Consider the following 24342-nt stretch of genomic DNA (forward strand, 5'->3'; position numbering starts at 1 on the left):
CGGAGCTAGTGTTCGACCTAGCTTCTTCTAAGTTCTTGCTAGTAATGCCAGGCTTTCGCTAAACAGGCTAAGTTTTTGCTGGTTGTACTAAGTACGGCTCGGCTCGGCTATTTTTGTGATTTGCTGTTGTGATTTTAGTCACATGACTAGTTGTTACGCGATGTTACGTGATTCTATTCAGGTGAGTATACCAGGCCCCGGAAAGTCTCAAGTTCCAGCGATCGCCGCAGAGGGCGAAAATATTAACCGCGGCGAGTTCCAGGTTCAAACACCGGGAGTGGATCTACTAATCTCTGCGTTAGGATCGCATGGCGACCATTGTGGTAGAGTGACCTAGAACAGGGGGAGTGTCCAAAGCGCCGGCTCCCGCGTGGGCCTTTTGCCGTGAACTCCCGCGCCGCGCCGCTGCTGCGCCGGACCCGTGGGCTTTCCGCGCTCGGGAAGCGCGCGGAAAGCGAGGGGCGTCTGCTACGCGCTGTAGTTTTTTGCGCCGCGTTTCCACACAGGGCACTTGGAGCCTACTTAACTTTTATAATGCGGTGCGGAATGGAGCTTATCCATCTTTAAGCATTGTATTAGTGCTGGGGCAACAACAGGATGCAAAAAATCCTGTGTCAAGCGGCATCAGCGTGGCCTAGTTCCGGTCACAGAGATCGAGAACGTTAGTGCGTGTGTAAAAACGCGCAAAACGGACACGCACAAGCAAGAAACGAAAAAAAAAAGCATTATTCGCACGAGTAATCGGGCAATAGCATCACGCATGCACGAATTAAGAGTAACAAAAAAAAAGTAAATTGCACGCGCAGTCAGCTGAAATACTTGCGCGCAGTGACCGCTTCACACTACGAGCGTTTTACTCATGGTCGCCACTGGCTTGCTAGCCATATGCACACCGCTTTATTCGACAATTCATTATCCTCCACTAGCTCTTTATTATGGACGGAGCACACCGGGAAGACGCAAGGGAAACAAAAAAGTAAAAAAAAAGAGTAGAGACGGTCATATACGACCGCAATGCTGTTGGCTTATTTTTGCTTCTGAGCTAGCGTGCAACAAGGCTCACCGTGCGCAAGCATTTTAAAGAAAAGCAATGCCAGGTAAACTAACTTTATTCCACAAGATTTTGCATAAAAGGCGTAATATAGAAAATGCTTTACAAATATCCAGATATCATGAAACAAAGCTACAAATGCCCGCATTCTTGCGGTACAAGCTGCCTGAACGAAAATACGGTAAGGAATTGACAAATAGAAGTGTAATATCTCAATCACTTCAGAAAATTGTTGAAATGCAGAGATCCCTTATGTACCTAGCCTGAAAAAGTGCAACAGGCGGTAATATATATATATATATATATATATATATATATATATATATATATATATATATATATATATATATATATATATATATATATATATATATATATTATCGCCCGTTGCATTGGATCGCTGACGTCAGTATGAAACGTTGGCGCGAGATGCGTGCATTGCTTCAAGCCTTCACCATACGAAATGAAAACAGTTTCAAACAACTTATTCTCAACGTCAGATGCTTTCACGGTTCTCGGAGGTTAGCGTTCGCCCGGTTCAGAGCCTTTACAAAAGGATGTGGACGAGTAGTTAATAAAATACAATTGTTTCCGCGGCAGTTGAGTGCGCGCCAACAGGGCACCCGACCGCAATTTCCCGCTTTTTCCTGATGACCTCAATATAGCGTCCACCACAATTTCGTGCTGAAGCTCCGGAGTACTTAAATAGCGAGTCTGGTCACCTCTTGAATAAATATAAAGAGATGACCAGACAGGTAAAGCAAGCCTCTTTTGTCCCGCAGACGCGTGCAATCAGCTGCTCTGAACTGAGAATCACGTTTGTTTTCGGGCGATCGCTTGTGACGTGAAGTGAGGCATACACGATGATGCACTGTTATCGTTTCATTTACTTTGATTTGTCTTTTTTTTTTTTTAAGGTAGAGCCTTAGATGCCTCATCAAACACGAAAACTGACCGTCGGCGTACCGCGTAGCCAACACGAGTAATGCACAATATCATCACGCGATGACGTCGACAGAACTTGTGACGTTACTATGACGTCATTCAACGTGACATCATATGATGACGCTATCACATTACACGGTCGCTTTGCATTGCCTCCGTGATCGGGGGCCGGCAATGTACACAGAGGATAATGTAAAAGCAGGTGAGGTGCAGAAAGCTTGCAATGCCTTGGATCCTGTCGGCAATTCGAAAGCACGTTATGTACAGAAGGAAGCTTTCGGAGAGGGGCGAGGGAGGATCAATGCATCGACTGACGAAAAAGATGGCTTTCGTTTTCGAGTCATCTCAGGCGAATGCATAATGTTTTTTTTTTTTTTCATGTAAATTTTTCGCATACATTTTACCTATGCGGTCAGTTCTTCAAAATGTATGGTAAGTCTAACATGTTTAAATCGATACAGGTGACCACCACGTTTTTTTTTATAACCTGACGGAAACAAATCGTCAGACCACACATCGTCATAATTATTTCTGGTTACAGAAAGCGGGTTTGCGCGCCACACACCATATCATTATTGTTAGTCGTTACGCACATGGCAAGCATGTCAAGTTAATGATGCCATGACATATCGGTCGTGTTGGGCGTACATACATTCGTGCCAATCCATGCTAATTTTCGTGTATACCACGTGAACGAGACGCGAGTAATTTTTTACTTTTGGTACCGCGGCCACGCCGACTGACACATTCGGCTTCGCATGAAATGGCTTGAAACAGCAGAGCGCCGTAGGCAGCCTTGTAAAACAAATGGAATGCACGAAATAAAAGATAGGACATGAAGGGTGCAAACGTGTTAGCATGCATGAGCTAGTTACTATACGTGCATTATGTGCTACGTTCTCCTGGGTTATCTCCAGTTTATTCTTTCCTGCAGCAAGTTTTCGTTCGTCATTCCAGACGAAAGTAAGTTCAGCGCCTTTTCTCACTCTGAAGTGCGCCCAGGTTGCGTTCCTCAAACAGCCGCGGAAGTATGGAGCAACGCGGTGACAAACCAGCTGAAAGAATATATACAAAATCCCCGTTTCACAACACACAAACTAACAAACGCGTTTTCCGTGTGATGAGTCGCTGCTGTATTATGTTGCAGTGACGCAGTATTAAATATTGCCCGAATTTCCGCAACTTCAGCTAATAGCGGCCAAAATATCACGCGCATAGCAGACGCTCGCCGGTTTGACGCGGCTTCCGCCGCGGAGAAAGCCCACGGGTCCGGCACGGCAGCGCCGCGGCGCGGAAGTTCACCGCAAAAGGCCCTCGCTCCTCCCATGTATTCGCGCGGCGCTTTGGACACTCCCCCTATTCTAGTTCACTCTAATTGTGGTGACCGCCATTCGCGCTATTGCACGTTTTAAGGTCCCTCTATTTTTCAAAGGTAGCGCAAGCTCCTCCTCTCAGCGCCGCTTCCTCCTCGCCCAGCCGCCATTATTGGGCGAGACTCGCAAGGCGCGCCCGGCCCGCATGCGGCGCGTCGAAGCGCTTGCTTGTACTTGCTTAGAAACGCTACAATTCTGGGCGCAGATTCACACAGCTGTTCGTACGTAAGATGGGTAGTAAAAATAGTTTGTGGTTGGTCGGTACATTAGCTATCATTTCGCGTTTTATAAGCAACAAAGCGCGCACTGGTGCCGGCATATAAGTAATCTCATTACAGCACCTTACGCGCGAACAGCTTTCCGGACCTGTGACCTGTTTTGACAACTTGAAAACCTAGCATTTGTGCATTGTATTTGAGTTCATAAGTGTAGGATGCGTCGCTCGCACCTGGCGAACAAGAAGCAGAACATATTAAACGCAATCCTAGAAAGTCTTTGCAGCTGCCGTTTTTTCTTTTCGGATACCGTGGTGTTTGTTCACAAGATGCATTTCGGAAAATCAGATGCTACATCAAATTATGAACACACAACACGGTGGAGGCACCTATTTGCTACATACCCCCAGCGCGCATTCTTTTAAATTTCGAACTGGGCTGAAGCGCTTCTGTTGCCCCCTCAGGTAAATATCTTTTTGGATCCATCGCGTGCTGCTCGTGCTCATTAATTGGGGCTAGCTCTTTAATTGAAGACTGTTCCAGACTGGCAGATGCAGAAATATGGAGAGAACCGCATTAGGCTTTAGTTTCTTGAAGCCATTCGTCGCAAAGATGGCTGGCTCGAACTGATCGTCCGTGAAGTGTTTCTGAAATATACAGACATCCTCCAATGTGCCCTCTGTAATTTGCCTAACGAACTACGGCCGAAATGCTCAAAACTACAACAAATAATAAAGCGCATCAAAGAGAAACATGCACCAACTGTCTTATAATAATTATTATTGAACACAGAGTATCAGTAACACTAAATCAGAAACACTGAGAAATGCGGATAAACTTTAAAAAATATAAAAACCGACAACACATAGAATAAAAACTTACACCCGCTTCAAATAAACATATAGTTCAGGGAAAAAAATTAGTGGGTTGGAGAACAAACATGCGTTTAAAAAAAATAGTTTACACATGGGCAGCTTTGCAACATATTACTAAGTATTTTTTTTTACGCTCAGCAAATTACGCTGATCAATAGATGCTACTTACTTGCCATGTCTCTTTCTTTATCGTACACATATCATCACCACCCTCTATTTATGAGCGCTAAAGGAACAGCTCCGACTTTCTCAGAGTAAGCTTTTTAACGACTTTTGGCAAATGAATTTTGTAAAATCTACGGGCCGCGCCATGGTTGAGCGAGAAAACAGAGATCTTGAAAAGATATTTTAGATGCGAAGTATCTTATGGCGGAGTTCAATCCGGTGGTGGTGGTGGTGTGCGGCGTGACCACCCTTACTGCACATGCGCATACCCTCTCCACTCCCCTCTCCACTTCGTCTCTCCCCTCCCACTGTCCCCTCCCCCTCTCCACTTTCCCTCTCCCCTCACCCTTTCCACTCTTCTGAAACGCAGGCCAGACATGCCGAAATTCTCTCCTGCGCAACGCCTCGATGAGCACCAGCGCATGCGCGTCCCCTCCCCCTCTCTCCCCTCTCCTACGCTGCCCCCCTCTCGCACGCCTGCCGACCGCGTTCCCCGCTCACCCTGTGAGAAATAACGGCCAGGCTAGAGGGAAGACAAGACGCGCGTAGCGTTCCTCTTCGCGTTCCATGACGCGAGGTCGGTAGCATGCCCAAAGAACGCCAACGGAACGCGAACGTGCAAGTGCTCCGGCTTCGCATCGCCTCATAATCCCCTTTAGCGGCAAATGGTATAATTTTTTTCTCAAACGTTGCAGTAAATTTTCGCAGAACACTTATTTTCGCTGTAAATATAGTGTGCGAGAAGTCATGGCCGATAATGTCACGCCGCTTTTTAAATGCGAAGCATTTCTTAGCGAACTTCTGCGACTTTGAGCGTATCTATCTATCTATCTATCTATCTATCTATCTATCTATCTATCTATCTATCTATCTATCTATCTATCTATCTATCTATCTATCTATCTATCTATCTATCTAGCCGCCTACGACTTTGTGCTCTCCTGGTCGCTTGGTTCATCGAATGTGCACCAAAACTGGTATGGCGTAACATGACTGTATGACGAACATAAATGACAAGTCATAACACGTAAATCATGACACGCATGTCATGTACAGCATGATTTACATGCTACGCTCATGGTGCGCTGGCGGCCGTTTCGCTAGTTTGATATACACCAAAATTGGTATCTTGCGACGTGACTGTGTGACGAACATAAATAACATGAGTTAACATGAAAATCGTGACACGCATATCATGCACAGCACGACTTACGTGCCACGCTCATGGGGCGCTGGCGGCCGTATCGCTAGATTTATATACACCAAAATTAGTATCTTGTGACGTGACTGTGTGACGAATATAAATAACAGGAGTTAACATGAAAATTATGACACGCATGTCATGTACAGCATGACTTACGTGCCACGCTCATGGAGCGCTGGCGGCCGTTTCGCTAGTTTGATATACACCGAAATTGGTATTGCGCGACGTGACTGTGTGACGAACATAAAAACACCAGTTAACATGACAATCATGACACGCATGTCATGTACAGCATGACTTACGTGCCACGCTCATGGGGCGCTGGCGGCGGTTTCTCTAGATTTATATACACCAAAATTGGTATCTTGTGACGTGACTGTGTGACGAACATAAAAACACGAGTTAACATGACAATCATGACACGCATGTCATGTACAGCATGACTTACGTGCCACGATCATGGCGCGCTGGCGGCCGTTTCGCTAGCTTGATTTACCCCGGAATTGGTTTTGCGCGACGTGACTGTGTGACGAACACAAAAACACGAGTTAACATGAAAATCATGAGACGCATGTCATGTACAGCATGACTTACGTGCCACGCTCATGGGGTGCTGGCGGCAGTTTCGCTAGCTTGATATACACCAAAATTGGTATTGCGCGACGTTACTGTGTGACGAACATAGATAATAGGAGTTGACATGAAACCCATGACACGCATTTTCCTCAATGACATACAAGACGATGTATGCAGCTCTTTGCTGGCTGCTTCGCATTACATCGACTCCCACAATGCGTGAGATCTGCCGGCTTTTTTTTTTTGTCTAACTTAGGCATCCGTATCGAGCCTTAGCTCCATCTAAAAGAGTTCGAATGGCAAATATACGCGAAAGGGTTCAGTAGTGGTCGATTTACCTCACAAAGCCTCCCGTCGTGGCAATCGAAATTCATTCTTCCGATAAAATGGAACCATATCGCTCGCCGTTTGAGGTTTTCCTTTCCATGAGGAACAAAATAAAAAAAGCTTGACACCCTTGGTAATGCTCTTCGAGCAGCCAACAGCGCAACAAGTTGGCATCTGGCTACAGCCGATGGCATCTTGCAAACTGTAAAAAGCTATAAGAAGCCCGCGCTCACGTACAGTGTCCACGTGCGGCGGTGTTTCTACGCCCAATAATGGCGTCGTTTTGCGGCGCCAGAGCAAGAGGCGGAGGGGGTCATCGGAGATAACTGGTCACGTGTCGAGCCTAGTCCAATAGGGGAGCACAAAAGGGCGAAGAAGAGAGGAGAGACGCAGAGGGCGGGGAGTAAATTCTCCCTTTCCTTTTTAGACAATGGTTTGCGCTACCTTTGAAAAATACAGGGACCTTAGCACGTTTTATGTAGGGGCGCCCTCGTCGGGGCAAACTTCAAATCAAAATATTCTTGAAATAACTGAGTTTAGTAGTTTGCATACTGTTACACTTCAATAAAACAAATTGCTCTTTATAGGAAGTGGCCTTGCCTTGCAAGGTACCGCTTCATCAGGCTGTTATAATAGTTTTTGCTCCAGCTGACTCGTAGTTGTCAGCAGCTTATCGGCTTCACTTTCTTCATTTCAAAATATACGGCGGCAGAGGCGGCGCAACGGCACGTAACGGTTCGCGGTGCATTCGGATGGTTCTCGCGCTGTTTCGTTTCGCTGTAAACGTTTCGAGCCACTGCCGGCTGACACACTCGCTTTCGTTTTGTTTGTTTTGATTCGTTAAAATGCTTTCGCGAAGTGCATTCAGCTGACTTCGGGGGAACGAAGAGACCGTTGAAGCTTTCAGCGGATGACACTCGTTTCAAGCACGTGAATATACGGACCGGTGAGTAAAACCCCATTGCTTCAGTTTTTTTACCAATGGCTTTGTGCGGGTGTCACACTGAGGCGGCGCACTGCAATATTCAATTTTTCAACATGTCATACTCTGTCGATGAGAAAACGTGCGTTTCTGTCGATGACAAAACGTGCATTTACATTTGCCGGCTCCTTTTCCTTGAGAAAATTTAAGTGGAGATCGGAATGCTGCAGCTGGAGGCTCTTTAATACCGAACATTTTATTTTATTATTTGAATGATAGTTCTATCTATACAAGGACCAATTATTTCTGTTAACTTACGGCTTTAGATGCATACTAAATACATGCAAGGGAAATGGTAAAAGATGTTTATTTATCACACATTTGCCATCCCATACTTATGTCAGACATTTGTTATCACATACTTCCCCAGGGCTGGGCAAAGATACTTTGAAATTGTATCGCGATACGATACAAGATACTCAGGCAAGAAGTATTTGAGATACAGATACAAGATACTGCAACACTGATTGTATCCGATACGATACATTCCAATGGTATCTTAAGATACTTCGATACATTCTCAAATTTCTTAATATATATCTATATAATGCAGCATTAAACGCCTATGGACATAAATGTTCGCTAGAAAATTTATTAACTGCGACCAATTGTGTTTCATTCCGAAACAACTTATTGGTGCTGTTTTAGCTGCTTAACGTTACAGCTCTTTATACAATTCGCCGATAGCGGTTCGCACTTGTAGCTTTGGTAACTGATGGGAGCTAGTCACTGCTCTGCTTGCTGACCAGCAAGCGGGTTGCCAAGTAACTATATGGACTTCTATAAGATACCTCCGCACAATGGTGCAAATACCACAGTGGAGCTCTACCTTGCCGGTAAACATATTACGGCTTTCGCAATAACGGATCACCGGACAGGTGTACGTCACCAAGAACATGTGCAGCCCAGAAACGTTTCAGACGTATTGTACAGTTGCGCAAAGCGCTGTTTACGTTATTGATACTTACAGATCTGATTACCTCGATATTAGCAACAGTAAAAGGATTCAGCGAAGCTTAAACAACGAAAGCAAATATACCTAAGTAAAATAGAAAAGCGGTTCCGTATAAAAAAAAAAGCGAATAAGCACAGAAACACGAGAGAGGCAGCACCCCCAAGAGCTAATAATAATTGTTGCGTTTTACGTCGCAAAACCCCGATATGATTATGAAAGACGCTCTATGGAGGGCTCCGGAAATTTTGACCACTTGGGGTTCTGAAGCCTACACATAAGCACGCGGGCCTTTATACCATTTTCCCTCCATCGAAATCCGGCTACCGCGACCTTCGGGCCAGCAGTCAAGCGCCATAAGCACTGGACTACCACGGCGGGTAACCTCTAATAGCTACGACAATTAAATTCACTGCCCATTGAAAATGGCATAAAACGACTCTTTGGGACGCTCATGAGAAAAACGGAGCATGTGGTATAACAGTGTTTTCCGAATATCTTTGCCAACGTATTTAAGATGGCGCCTAACAATTTACGTTATTATAATGCAAACTCAAATGTGCTAATTTACTTAGCAGTAACCAGAATTATCGTTACTGTATACTCCAGGCGCGCCCCGATTTTTATATATTTGTTCTCAACATCACCTTTACATAACAGTAAATTCAAGTGGAATATAAGTATATAAACTTAAATTCCATTTGAAGAAGAACAGCAGCAGAAATGACGCAGACAGTTAAAACAAGGAATAAAGCAGAGCTTACATTGGCAGCACATTAAAGGCATTTTGCAGTAAGCAGACCGGCAGAAAAAAAAAACAATGTAGAGACATAGGTAATGTACAGGATGAAAAAGAAGGACACCTAAGAAATAACTTCTGCTAACAATCAAATTATGATTTTAAAAACTCTTTGAATAAACGAAAAACAGACGTACCCCAAGACAGCGTCTGTTAGGTGAATGCTTTTTTCTGTTAAATCCAGCATCGGTACCGTTGGTGTTATAGCTGTTAGAATCTTATATGCATAAAAGTGAATATCATTGCATGTAATGCAAACTTACATTCACGAGATCCTTCAAATCGCCGAAGTGTGAAAGCCACGAGAGGCAAAGCAAACCACCATTTTTGCATTCTTCAGACTTCGCAACGAAGCACCACACAAGAGGAACTTCCATAATGACTTTACAGCGGTGTCAGCATGTGTGCGAAAGACGCCGCACGCAATTTAGTACGCGGCGCAGGAGAGTGGCTAAGTGCGAAGTGTCATGGCACTAACAAAACTAAAAAATAAAATCGGCAGATCTCACGCGTTGTGGGAATCGGTTTCATGCGAAGCAGTCAGCGAGCACTTTTATGCTGTATTTTATGGCTTTGAGCCAAGGGTTACGAGGTGGACCGACGTGTTTTGGTAAGTTTAGTAGCTATGTGCACATCGTGGGCTTAACAGCCACGTCGACAACACTGCCGTTAAAGGGTAACTTATGGTGCGACGTAACGTCAGCCCTCACGTTAGAGTACACACGTCAGTACTATCGAAACCAAGTGCTCTTTATGGTGCAACCATGTGAATATCACACCTAACTTTGCTAATGTATTCCACCAGAGTCGAGCAATGCTTCAAGATAGCTTGCTGAATCACAGGAATACAATCGTAATGTTTATTAGACTGCTGTAAAAGCAGGACCAACACTGGAATCACAGACGTTTATCTGATATGACGCCTGTATCATAGGAGCGCATATATAGTGTTTACTGCTTTGCTTATAATTAGATAGCCAGCACAAGAAGCCCAATTGACGTTGCACCGACATAACGCCTGCATAGGCTGTTTTTCCGAACCAGTTTATAGACCTGCCGTGGTTCTGTGGTAGAATACCTGATTGCCACGCAGAATGCTTGGGTACGATTCCTGCTGGATTCCTAATTGTTGTTCTTTCCATTCGTCGGGTCAACGCTGCCGATTTCGGTTTTTCTAAGCACTCTCTCATTTAAATTACGAATGTCTGTTTTCGCCGTTCCTGGGTAGATATAAACTGTCAATCACCTGTGGCGCATACCCGTACACCGCGACCCGTGGTAAACGGGTATGTGCCACACGTGTCTGGGGGAAAGGGTTTGACGACGTACGCGACTGAATTTTCACGTTATTCGTGTCGTGATCCGACAGTCATATTCGTCAAATCATCTTACCCTCCCATGCCAACTTCGGTCTGCACCAAGTTAAGGAGGCGATCATGAGAGCACCCAGACGTAGCCGGCTAGATAGATAGATAGATACGTAGATACGCTCGAAGTGCAAAGGGTTCCCTAAGAAATGCTTCGCATTTAAGAAAACGATTAAACAAGAATTCGGCTGGGCGCAGACGTTCGCGCGCTTGTCTGTCGAGACGACGCGAGCGCCACCTCGTGACTCTGCTCAACCAATATATAGGGACGCTCAGAGATTATCGCCTATCCTCGCTGGAAAACTCGTGCGGAAAGATAAAATAATGTCCCTGCCTTTAGTTTTATTCCAGCGACTTAGTGGCAGCAGTATCAGCTTGAGAAGCTCGAGCTCAGCCAACGTTTATTGCTTCGCGCGGTGGTGGTGCGATCGCAGTACCTTGTACCTTAAGATACGCGATACATTCTTCAATGTATCGGAAATACAGATACAGATACTTGTTTTGCGAGACGTATCGCGATACAGATACAAGATACCCAAAAAGTATCTAAGATAGTATCGAAGATACATGTATCTTCGATACTGCCCAGCACTGTACTTCCCTATCACGTTAAGAGGTCAAATTACTTGACCCTCCTCAACTTCATATGTTTTTGGCGCTCCCTTTGGACACTCCTGTCTGCTTTTCTTCTTTTTTTTTTGTAAAGTACTTCGGTGCGTCCGGGAACACCGTAGGCACAGCGTCTTCTGACAAACGCGGGGTATCTCAGCAACCTCATCGTTTATAATATGTTGGTATGTCCTTTCGATGAAACTCACGTCGAAGTGCCGGTCGCAAACAACGCTGTCCCTCATCAGCACTTTGTCAGTACGCATAATATTTCGAACTCATTGCTCTCGCCTCGAGAGATCCTTCGGGGCTTTAAAGACCCAAAGCTTCTCCGAGCACGATCTATACCCGTCTTTACAGCAGGGACGACGCATGCACTTGCGCGATTTGACGGCATGGTTCGCAGAACACGTGGGTAGAGTGGCGGGTAAACAAACCACCACAGCGAAGGCGAGGCATCCGAACAAGGTGACGGCACAGCACAGAGAGAACGAACGAGCCAAATCAACCGCGGCGAGCACCTACTGCTTCACCAGCGCCCCTTGTGGCGACCAGAACTTTCATTGCGTTCCGCGCATCCCTCTCCCACGGCGAGAATGCAGCGCCCGTCACACTTCCCCCTCTAGGCACCACACTAGGGGGAACTTGAAAGAAGCTAGGCTGTGCACTAGCTCTACTGTTGGATCTAGCCTTGCGCCACAAGTGCAACTTGCGCAGATTATTTATTTATCCTATTTTAAGATTTTCTTTTCACTTTCTTTTTCTCCGCCTTCTCTTCCTGTCCTTCGACCCCCAATCACCTTCCCCACGCAGAATGCCGTGTCAGCGATATGTAACGCCAGCTAAATTCTGTGCCTTTCAATAAAGAACTCTCTCTCTCTCTCTCTCTCTCTCTCTCTCTCTCTCTGGTTTTCTAGACGATTGCTTAAAGGATAGAAAGTACACATCTTTTGTCTTAGGGGGTAATTTTATTGCATAGGTTACAAGTAAAGCTATTTAGATAGTCAGCGAAACTCTGAAATAAAACCAGATCGATCACGGAGGCTTTTAATGTTCAGTCAAGGTAGGTGTGGCCTTGTATATTCGGCTCCATCGGAAGGCGTACCCTCCTGAGTCTTGAATACTATCTCTATTCAGTATTCTGCTTTTCAAAAACGCATTACGTGAGCAAGTGTGAGGAAAAAACAAGATAATTATTTGTTAAACCGCCTTGGGAAGATTACGCCACATCCAACGCACTGTGGGAATCAGATTTATGTGAAGCAGTCGGCCAGTAGCAGCCTGTGCCGGATTTGTCAGTTTACTTCAACGTCGGCACTGACGTTATTAAAGCGATGTCAGTTTAATCGCAACGAAGTGTACGCTACAGTGCGATGATATGCATGTCACTAGTGGCGTCACTGTGTCATGAAAACTCCGGTAGATCCCACGCTACGAGGAAACCGATATGATGCGAGACAAACACCGGTAGCTGCCGTCGCCGCTTTCTTTCTTTTTTCTTTTTTTTTTTTGAGCCAAGTGTTACGACGTGGATTAACGTTTTGAGCACGTTAGGATGTTGTAGGCATATCTAGGGCTTTCCTAGTACGCCGACTTCATTCGCCATTAAAGGGTAGATTATTGTTCGACGTAACGTCGGCCCTCACTTTAAAGCAAATGCGTCAGTTTTATAGAAATGAAGAGCACGCTTGGGTGCGATGATCTCCACATCAGCAGTCGCTGTCGTTTGCATATTGTTACGGGGTCACCCAACGCGTGACTATAAATTTCTGAGTCACAGGAGTATACATGTAATGTTTATTACATAACACGTAATAAATCATTCATGTTGAATCATTACATATCCTAAAGTCCGACAGCCAACAGTGGAATTACATTTCACGTTGATCAAGCAAGTGTTTTTAGAAGCAACTTCAAGCACTGGCGTAGCTCTGTGGTAAAGAAATCTTTTTTTGCGAGACGGGAAAATCACATTATTCTCGTCTTAACTTGTGAATCGTGTTGTTCGAACACTCATGTCCTTCTCGGTCAATTTTGGTATGCACCAAACTAGATAGATAGATAGATAGATAGATAGATAGATAGATAGATAGATAGATAGATAGATAGATAGATAGATAGATAGATAGATAGATAGATAGATAGATAGATAGATAGATAGATAGATAGATAGATAGATAGATAGATAGATAGATAGATAGATAGATAGATAGATAGATAGATAGATAGATAGATAGATAGATAGATAGATCATTATTGAATCTGAGTTAGATTGGTGGGTTTCATTCATAATTAGCAACGTGATTTGCGAAGTGCTACAAGTTTTACCGATGTGACCGCGATTACAGGTCTGCTGGTGGTGTTGTGCTGGCGATTGCCGATAACCTTGCTTCTTATGTTACTCGTGTTCTATCTTCCATGAGCTGGTGTGTGTGCGCGTGCTCAGTGATTCTCGCGAAATAATATTTTGTGTTTGCTACCAGTCACCATCTGCATCGTCATCCTTCTGTAATGACCTGCACGATGTTATCAATCAGCTGTCCGTCAGATACCTAAAATCACCCTTCTTCATCCTTGGCGACTTCAACTTTCCTGCTATCATGTGAGAAAGAGACTCGGTTACTTGAAAGCATAGCTCAGCTAAAAGCAAGGAAACTTTTTTTTCTTTTCGTCACGACTACAACTGGACCCAGCTCCAGCTCGTTGACTTTACCCATCGCATTACTCCCACATCCGCTAACATATTACACCTAATACTTAACACTACACCTGGCCTAGCTTCTCCTTCAACTCATCTCCCGGGTATTAGCGACCACTCTAATATCCACTTCCCTTCAAAAGCATGGGTTTCCGTCAAGAAAAAAAAGCATAGTTATCCAAGACTATAGCAAGGCGGGCTTTGATGGATGAACAGAGAATAACCATGTTTTTGCTGACTTGTTTTTTGCTGGTTTTCAGCAGCGATAAGTTGGGCAGAACTGATTACAATATAAGAACAAATTTCTTTTATTTTAATTGATCGCTTTGTGCCTAAAAGAAAAGTTCTATGGAATCGTTGAAATATACATGCGCTGAGCGATATGCGCAAACGAGTAACGGAAGAACAGGACAGGAGTAGTGGTATGTGTCCTCTTGTTCAGTAGCTCCTTTGTGCATTTCGCTCAGCGCATCTCAATTAAGACGTCGTACCAACTAGCCCAATTGAACGTTGGTATTTCTAAATGGTATTCCATCGAATCCTCGTTCTCGATGGTTTAACAACACGTTAAAACGCAGGTGAAATAAAAAGAAGCAGCTATTCTTACTCGCGAAATTATCAGCCAGAAGTGGCCATTGGTTATCCTATCATGTATTGAATCGAGAATTCTGTATTGCGCTTTCGAAAGCCAAAAAAGAAATAATTCTTTGTTAAAACACTTCCTTCGCTGCTCGGTACTTAACCCACGTAAGTTTTGGAGCATCATAAGCGGATCTAAAACGCGACATATTCAATTAATCCAGTCTAAAGTCACAGTTGCTCTTAGTGAGTGCTGCGATGTTCTGAATGATGCATTTGCGGCACACTTTCATAAGAGCACCCCCACAATATTCACGCATTTACCAGGAACCAATTTCTTCCCTATGGATCCCATCATCATTGACGCAGTTGGTGATGAAAGACTGATTGTGAACATGAAAATGTCTTCATCAGCCCGTCCGGATTGCATTTCGTCAAAAAAGCTGAAGTGTACACAAGTCTATTCTGCTTCAATGTTGTCAAGACCTTTTGAACAGGCATTACCACTGCTATCTGACTGGAAGGCTGGGAAGGTGGTTGCTGTGCATAAATTCGGTGATGTACATTAGTATTTGTCAGCATGGATTCCGTAAAGCATTTTCGTGCGGAACGCAGTTGCTGTGTTTTACTAACGACTTATTTATTACCGCAGATCTTAAATCTGATACTGAGTGCATATACTTAGATTTCGCTAAAGCATCTGGCTCCGTCTGACATGAACTACTTGTTTTGAAACTTAATCAGCTCAACATTGACCCCAACGTACTTGCATGGATTAAAGAATTTCTCTATAACCGTAGCCAGTATGTGACAGTCAACAATTTTTGTTCACCTATTTCCGCTTTAACGTCTGGTGTACCACAAGGGTCCGTTTTAGGCCCACTGCTTTTCTTAATTTATATTAATGATCCCCCTTCTTGGGTCTCTTCCTCAAAAGTCCGACTATTCGCAGATGACTGCGTACATTACCAGAAGATTGCGATCTACATGGAATATTGCAATGGCGTAAGAATGGCTCATGACAGTTAATATAACTAAATCTAAGAGATGCGAGTTTCACGCCAAACTACTACCCACTGTTCGCGTACATACTGCCTCAATAACATTCCATCACCATCTGTTGAAAGTTAAAAATATTTTGGTGTGCAGATATCTTCCAATCTTTCATGGAATATGCACGTAGAATATTTGAGTAACAATGCTAACCGCGTGCTTGATTATCTACGTAGAAAATTTTCCTCCGCCCCATGCGACTTTCCAACGAGTCATGGATACAGTATTAGCTGGCTTGAAATGACAAACTTGCCTTGTTTATTTGGACGACGTCGTTGTGTTTTCCTCAAACTTCGACGAACGCCTCCAGCGCCTTCACTCCGTACTTCAAGCAATCAATAACTCCGGGCTGACCCTGAAGCCAGAAAAGTGCCGCTTCGCGTACCAGGAGCTCTTGTTTTTGCGTCACGTGATCAGCAAGACTGGAGTGGGACAAGACCCGCAGAAAACAGTTCCTTCCGCCGCTTTCCTGCCATCCACCGACAAGAAGGCCGTGCCCCGATTTCTCGGCTTGTGCGCCTATTACAGACGCTTTGTCAAAGACTTTTCACGGATCGCCGAGCTACTAACGCAGCTGACGAAGACCGACGTCGAATTAAGGTGCCAAACAGCGCAAGTCGAAACATTTCATGAACTGAAACAATGCCTGCAGACGCCTCCGATATTTGCGCATTTCGACGAATATGCCGATACGGAGATTCACACCGATACAAGCAGCGTAGGACTCGGCGACGTCCATGTGCAGCGGATGGACGGACTGAAAAGGGTTATCAGTTATGTTAGCCGGTCGCTGTCTAAGGCAGGCGCCAACTATTCCACAACAGAAAAGGAGTGCCTCGCCATCATCTGGGCTACGTCAAAGTTTCGCCCCTACCTCTACGGCAGGCCCTTCAAAGTTGTGAGCGACCATCACGCCTTGTGTTGGCTACCTAACTTGAAGGACCCTTCAGGTCGCCTCGCACGGTGGAGCCTAAGACTTCAAGAATTCGACATTACAGCCGTGCACAAGTCCGGACAGAAACACTCCGACGCCGACTGCTTGTCTCGTGCCCCCGTCGACCCACCAGCGCCCGACGACCAGGATGATAACAAATTTTTTGGAGTCATAAGTGCCGACGACTTCGCCGAACGACCGCGAGCCGACCCAGAACTGAAGGTTCTAGTGGAATACCTAAAGGGCAGGACCATCGTTGTCCCAGAAGTATTCAGACGAGGACTGGCATCATTTTCATTAAAAAACAACGTCCTCATAAAGAACTTCTCTCCGGCCCGAGGCAGCTACCTTATCGTTGTACCTTCTGGACTGCGACCAGAAATTCTGCATGCCCTGCACGACGACCCGACGGCTGGACACCTCGGTCTTTCCCTCATGCTCGCACTAGTACAGGAAAAGTACTACTGGCCGCGCCTTGCCGCCGACGTCACTCGCTACGTAAGGACGGGCCGAGACTGTCAGAGAAGGAAGACACCGCCCACAAGACCAGCAGGCTTCCTTCAGCCGATCAAGCCTCCTCGGCGACCATTTTAGAAGATCGGGATAGACCTCCTGGCGCCGTTCCCAACGTCGACTTGCGGATATAAATGGATCGTCGTGGCTACCGACTACCTTACCCGCTACGCCGAAACAAAAGCCCTGCCCAAAGGCAGTGCCGCTGAGGTAGCCAAGTTCTTCGTTGAGAGCATCGTCCTACGACACGGCACCCCAGAGGTTCTCATCACCGACAGAGGTTCGGCGTTTACGGCTGACCTAACTCAGGCGATCTTGGAATACAGCCACACAGGCCACCGCCAGACCACCGTGTACCACCCACAGACCGACGGCCTCACCGAGCGTCTAAATAAGACCATCGCCGACATACTGGGCATGTACATCGACGTCGAACAAAAGACGTGGGACGCCATCCTTCCGTACGTGCCCTTCGCGTACAACACGGCCGTACAAGAAACGACGCAGATGACGCCGTACAAGTTGGTCGACGGACGGGGAGCCCGGCAACGACGCTCGACGCTATGTTACCAAACGTGACCGACGAGGAAAACATTGACGTGACGGCCTACCTACAGCGCACCGAAGAAGCACAACAGCTCGCCCGCCTACGGATCAAGAACCAGCAGACGACTGACAGCCGCCGCTACAACCTTACGACGCCATATTGAATACCAACCCGGTGACCATGTATGGGTATGGACACCAATACGCCGACGGGGACTTAGCGAGAAGTTTCTTCAACGATACTTCGGACCATACAGGGTTCTTCGACGTCTCGGCGCACTCGACTACGAGGTTGTCCCTGACGGCATTACGAAATCTCTGTGGCGCCGTGCACGACCTGAAGTCGTCCATGTCGTGCGCCTCAAGCCATATTACGCGCGTTAGTGAATCTGAGGATTGTGCTTTTGTTTTAATATTGTACTTTCTTGCTTGTGCTTATTGTTTATTGTACTATCTTGTTTGTGCTTATTGCTTACTGCACTTTCTTGCTTAATTGTTGTTATTTATTGTTGCATGCATTGGCCACCCTCCTGCCCCCTCTTTGTTCTGTTTTAAGCATCGGGACGATGCTTCTTCAGAGGGAGGCATTGCCACGTGCGTTTCTCATTATCACTTTTGCTGTATTCGGTTTTCGCCCACAAAGACTGTCACCAACGCTCAGCGCAAAGCGCGCCTCATTGTTCGAGAAGCTTCGCGATTATTGTAGATCGTTTTGTTAAGATTGCGCGCAAGACGTGAACACTCGAGCTTATTCTAGAAATAGCGCGACAACCAGCGATAACGCTGGAATATTCGACGCCACATGTATAAATGCCGAAGCGCTTCACAGCTTGGCAGCTTTATCGACGGCCGACGCCCTGTTCTCCGCTATCAGTGTACAGCATGTATTGCTGTAGCTTGAGTTTTCATTTCCCGGCCACAAGTTCGTCCAAATAAAGAGTTTCATCTTGAACACGACCAGGGGCGTAGCCAAGGGGGGGGGGGGGGTTGGGGGGGTTCAACTCCCCCCCGAAATTTTTCAGTTTTGCTTGCGTATATATACACGCACACACACAAACGCACGCACGAACATACATGAAGTATGGTTGCAACCCCCGAAAATATTTTCTGGCTACGCCCCTGAACACGACGACTGCTGTCTTCGTCGACGTCATGATCTCGTGACCATATTTGCCTCATAAAGGGGACGGGAGGATCTCGCCGCCGTAGCTCAGTGGTAGAGCATCGGACGCGTTATTCGAAGGTCGCAGGTTCGCTTCCTGCCGGCGGCAAGTGATCTTCTCGTGCACTTTACGTTCTTCACATTTACATCATAATTACGACAAATAACATCCCCTATATTTTCGTTGGCTTTCTTGTCTGCTAGTTATAGATAATGTTTTGTCTAGGAAGGGAAAACGAACCCTTAAAATTCCTCTTGTTTTGTTCAAGTTTCTACACGGGCGCTTTCTTTCATCTCCACATTCAACTGATGTGTTAGAACAATTTCGCGAGTGAATATTCATCTCTGTATTCATTTAGCTTTAATGCTGCAAGGATTGGCTAACCCGCAATAATGGATGTGAGTCGCTAGCTTGAAGGAGAAGAACACGAGTCACCGGTGTGAAGAGAAACTAAGTACATAAACTTAAACTTAGCAAAAGCATCCACTGGACAAGCTGTACAAGGAATATCGCTCATCCTGTTTCAAATAGCAGTTTTTCTCTCTTTAAACTTTAAGTGGGATCTTTAAGCGGATACGGAATCAACCACACAATTTTTTTGAAAAAAAGAAACAATCCTAGGCAGCAATTTTAGTAGTAGCACGGAGATGCTACCCTGCATAAGAATGCAAGCTTGAGCAAGTTGGTGTGCGTTCACCTTGGCTGATACAGCGCACATGAAAGGACGACGAAGTATAAGAAGCGCCAGTCCTGTCTTTTCTTATACTTCGTGGTCGTTTCGTGTGCGCTGTATCGACTAAGATGATGGTAGCCTGGTTTATAAAGTCTGCCTTGCTACTCCAAGAGTCGGCTGATGAGTGTGCTATACCCAATGACCACATATACACGCAAATAGAGCGTACAGTCACAAAGATGTATAGAAAGAGAGTAATTCGTGTTTCGTTCAGGTGTCTAGTCCTTAAAAACACCAACAGCGCTTTCGCGTTCCGTACCGCACAGGCGCTGCTTGGCCACGGGACGAGGTGGTGCGGCAGCTACAAGGACAAGCCGCGTTGAAAATGTAGTACTCTCTTGGGAAGCTGTCGCAGAGACTAATACCGAAAACAATCACACAAAACTTGTTTTAAGACTTCCCGAGTATTAGGTGTTGCGCACATTAAAGAATCGCGCTATAATCTCGTAGTTCAAGTAGCTTGTAGTTCAACTTCGTGTCTGATCCGATTGGTGAGAAAAATTGCGCGTTGAGTGTTCATATAATTACTATTACAAAATTCGTGAGTCCGCAACATTCATGCGGGGATGGATTACCAGAGAATCTTTATTCGCGTTTCTGCTTTAGATGCCTGTTCGCTCGTTTGTCCGGCATCAGCACCTGCAGACGGTGGCGGAGGTCATTCCGGTGGTGGTGGGGGTGTGCGGTGTGACCACCCTCACTGCGCATGCGCAAACCCTCTCTATATACCTCCTTTCCACTGCCCTTCTCCTCTCCCCCTGCCCCGCTCTCCACTCCTCCTCCCCCTCTCACCTTCACCGCTACCCCTCTGAAACGCGGCCTCGACATGCCAAAACGCTGCTTCGGATCGCCTCATGGTCCCCTTTAGCGGGAGATGGTGCATTTTTTTTCTCACCGTGAGGGCGCTGTGCCACCTAGATGTCTCGCCTTCCCCAGTTTCTCGCAGTTAGGATCATTATATAGCTGGGGTCTCAAGCTCACCTCAGCTAGCGGACCGCCGTCACGAAATTTAGATGGAAGGGACAGTGAAAAAGGTAGAAGCGGGGCGGCGGAAGGGCGTAGACTGAACAAAATGTCTGCCAATGTTGCCATTTGAAAGAAAACCTTTCCCATATATGATATACGGGCCATTTTTCAAGGAGATTTGGTGCCAGGATTCCAACAGCATCTCGACACCGATCACCAGGAGGACTAAAATCTGGACGCCGATTCTAAAGTACTCGTTAAAGAACCCCAGGCGGTCGAAATTTCCGGAGCCCTCCACTACGGCGTCTCTCATAATCATATGGTGGTTTTGGGACGTTAAACCCCAGATATTATTAAAAATTATTCTAAAGTACTAATGTGTAAAATTTTTGTCCCGTGGTTACGCTTCAACACGGCGACCGCAATGGGTGCATTACGAAAACAACAAAATGCTTGAGACTAGTCGCACCATGTAGCTTACCAGAACAAAGCGTTATTAAGCACAATATACCAGAATATAATGAGAGTAGCATAGAGAAATGCAACAAAATTTAAGCCGCAAATTCATAAAAAGAATATGGGGCGAAGACAATGATGTCGGAGAGGGCCGCTAGCGAAAGCTCAGCGGGCCGCGTGTTCGGGACTCCTGCTCTATAGCCACCTTATCGCAGTGATCTTCGTCACACTGCAGCAGCGACACCACACAACCCCGAGGCAATCGGCGCCGCGAGAGCGTTCACCACCAGCTGCGCCGGCTTTTCGCGCCCGTTTGTGGACAAGAAAATGGGGACGTTTCCTTTGTCCACATACGGACGTCCGCAGCCCAGAGTACTCCAGCCTGGGAAAGCAAAGGCTAGACGTACACAGCTTCGCTGCAAAGACATCCTCTGGCGAATGCTGCTTTGGGTCTTTCGCTCTTCATACCCATTTGCGTGCACCAAAGTGCACGCAAATGACCCGCGCGATGTGTCCGATTTGAAGAAGTCCGGAGTTTGAGTCGTCCTTCCAAAACCCCAATGAATAACGAGCAGGATTTCGGAAACATTGCGTGTGCTATGCTGCTGCTGCGCGAGCTGGGCAAAGACACTTTGAAATAGTATCGCGATACAATACAAGATCCTCAGCCCACGCAGAAACAAGTACTTCAGGAGGAGAACACTGCTTGGTCGCCGCAGCGCGCGAGGGTGGCGCAAGAGCGTCACGGAGGAAATGGGGTTTTCTCCGCACCACGACAGATGACAATTCTGGCGTGTTGCCATCGTTTACATGCTCATCTATGGACGCGACGTATAAAAATTACACCATCTCCCGCTAAAGGGGACCATGAGGCGATGCGAAGCCGGAGCAATTGCACGATCGCGTTCCGTTGGCGTTCGTTGGGCATGCTACCAACCTCGCGTCGTGAAACGCGAACAGGAACGCTACGCGCGTCATGTCTTCCCTCTAGCCTGGCCGTTAATTCTCACAGGGTGAGCGGGGAACGCGGTCGACAGGTGCGCGAGAGGGGGGCAGCGTAGGAGCGGAGAGAGAGGGGGAGGGTACGCCCATGCGCTTGCGCTCATCGCGGCGTTGCGCAGGAGAGAATTTCGGCATGTCGAGCCCGCATTTCAGAGGAGTCAACCGAAGCAAGCGCTGCACTGAACGCGCGCAGCGCTCTACCCGCTTAGGGGAAGAGAGTAGCGCATGCGCCGCGAGAGCAGAAGCGAAAACGCAGGAGAAGCGCAAGCAAGTGGTAGGAGAGAAGTGGAGAGAGCAACGCGCAGCTGTTGGAGAGAGAGAAGGAGGGCAGTTGCGCATGCGTAGTGCGAGTGCGGACGCCGACGACGCCGCGGGACATGCCGCCGCTATAAGATGCTTCGCATCTAAAACCGTGATACCGCCTCGTACATCGTAAAATTTCTCAGATTTCTGTCTCTGACATCAATTGATAGATGGGACAGATATTTTAGCTGCAGTTACTGATAGATACTGCCCGAATTAGAAGCCGTGCAGCGCTTGAAACTAGCTGCTAGTTGTGGCCCCCTAAGCAGACGGCGTCTGCCACATGCATGGGCCCCTCCCTCCTCCCTCGCATGTTTTGCGCACACTTGAGACGCTTTGGGAGGGAAAGATCCAATTTGCGCGGGCAAGCTGCGGCGTATTCCTTCGTGATTGCAGGTTTTCTGTGCCTTTAGCGCACTACGTGGCTTCCGTGTAGGGATGGTAAAATCTATGAACGATCAATAGATTAATCGATTAAAGGTCCACAATTAATCGATTAATCGTCATCGATTTCCAGCTTTCGACTAATCGAATTAATCGATTAAATCGATTCGATTAATCGATTACGGCTCCCCCCACTCCCGCCCCCAACCTCGCCCCTTGGCCGGAGCGCATGACTGCGAGGCGCGTTATCATGAGGCGCAGATGCCGTGCACATCGCCTCTCTTTGACTGCTTTCACTACAGCGCATATTTCTGCGCGAGCAGAACGAGCCCGGAGCTGGCGGCGGCCATGCCCCATAGACAAAGATATGACCTCGCCCTGATCTCCGTCGCGTACGGCGTCCCACTCCAAGCACTCCCCAATAGAGCACTGCACGGGCCGGATTTTACGGCCCGAGTCCGGCCTGGGGCAGCCTTATGAACCCCGAGCCCAGCCAGGGCCCGTAGTTACAAGCGTGGGCCCGGCCCGGGCCCGGGCGTACATGACCGAACTCAGCCTGAGCCCGGCCCGGGCCCGTCGTTCCAAGCCCGGGCCCGGACGTTCATTACTAAACTTATCCAGGGCGCGCGTGTTCATGGCCAGGCCCGGCCCGGGCCCGCTAGAGGATATTAGTTGCTGATGATGATTATTTATGATGCCTTGCGCTTTGTAGCGGGCAAACGGACGGAAAATCCGGTGTGTACATGCATCGAAATGTTGCTTTGCCCGCGGTGGTAACTCAGCGGTTAAGCTGTTTCGCAGTTAAGTCCTAGGACGCGGGTGTGGTTCCCGCGGCCACGGCGGCCGCAATATGATGGGGGCGAAATGTAAGAACACCCGTCTATATACTTATCTTTAGGTGCACGTTAGAGAACTCAAGGTGGTCGAAAATAATCCGTTGCCACTACGGCGTGCCTCGTAATCATATCGTGGTTGTGGCACGTAATACCAAGGAATATAAATGAAGGTGACCGTATGTGTCAACCGCAAATAAAAGACCGAACTCTCTATTCCTCCCATGGGCACAACCGTGATCTGGCCCATTGGTAGTGGTGTTAATAAATATATATATAAGAACAATGAAGTGCTAACAAAGGACCCGGAAGTAAAAGTTCAAAAAAATCAAGCACGTAGGAAAAATTGTTCTGTAAAGGACTGACATTCCGGCCGCGGGACCGGCCTCCGACGAAGGCCAGTCCCGCGGCCGAAACGTCAGTCCTTTACACAACAATTTTTCCTACGTGCTTGATTTTTTTTAACTATATATATATAGGAAAAGGTATACGCTTCTAAAAAACTGTTTATTTGTCGACGTTGCGATCGGAGACCGATCTTCATCAGGATGAACATCGGTCTCCGATCGAAACGTCGACAAGTAAACAGTTTTTTAGAAGCGTATACCTTTTCTAATTATTTTACGGCAACCGAAGACAGACTCTTCATAATCTACGTATATATATATATATATATATGTATATATATATATATATATATATATATATATATATATATATATATATATATATATATATA

Source organism: Rhipicephalus sanguineus, chromosome 8, assembly GCF_013339695.2.
Source record: "Rhipicephalus sanguineus isolate Rsan-2018 chromosome 8, BIME_Rsan_1.4, whole genome shotgun sequence".
NCBI lineage: Eukaryota > Metazoa > Arthropoda > Arachnida > Ixodida > Ixodidae > Rhipicephalus > Rhipicephalus sanguineus.